The sequence below is a fragment of the Arachis ipaensis genome, chromosome B04 (assembly GCF_000816755.2).
Source record: "Arachis ipaensis cultivar K30076 chromosome B04, Araip1.1, whole genome shotgun sequence".
Lineage (NCBI taxonomy): Eukaryota > Viridiplantae > Streptophyta > Magnoliopsida > Fabales > Fabaceae > Arachis > Arachis ipaensis.
In genome coordinates this window covers 128,528,993-128,529,425 of record NC_029788.2, presented here as the reverse complement: position 1 = coordinate 128,529,425, position 433 = coordinate 128,528,993, and positions in this window count along the sequence as shown.

Sequence of the window (433 nt, the reverse complement as noted above, 5' to 3'; positions counted from 1 at the left end):
GGCGATATGAATGATTATAATGATGCGATTATCTAAAACATTTTATATTGCGTCTAAAATAAACTCATCTTTAGATTCTAGTATAATTTCCAATTTATTATGTCGACTCTTTTTTAACCCTTTTTTTTTTCCCACAACACTCACTTTTTATTCGGTATTTCTTAGATATTAGTAAGCCTAAAATGTTTAATTTAAATTACACCAAAAAAAATTCCTTTTGAAACTGAGGGGCCAGAACGTGTTAACGGGGGTCACTAAATTTTCAGGTCTCGGAGTACGGTAGTGGACCAACGGCATCTGACAATGCAGTAATATAAAAAGCAATATATCGTATTATTTAATTTTTGGTGCACTATATATATTGTATTTCATAAAAAAGCCATAATTGTAATATTTTTGTTATGAAAATATAATAAAGTAAAATATTAAAATC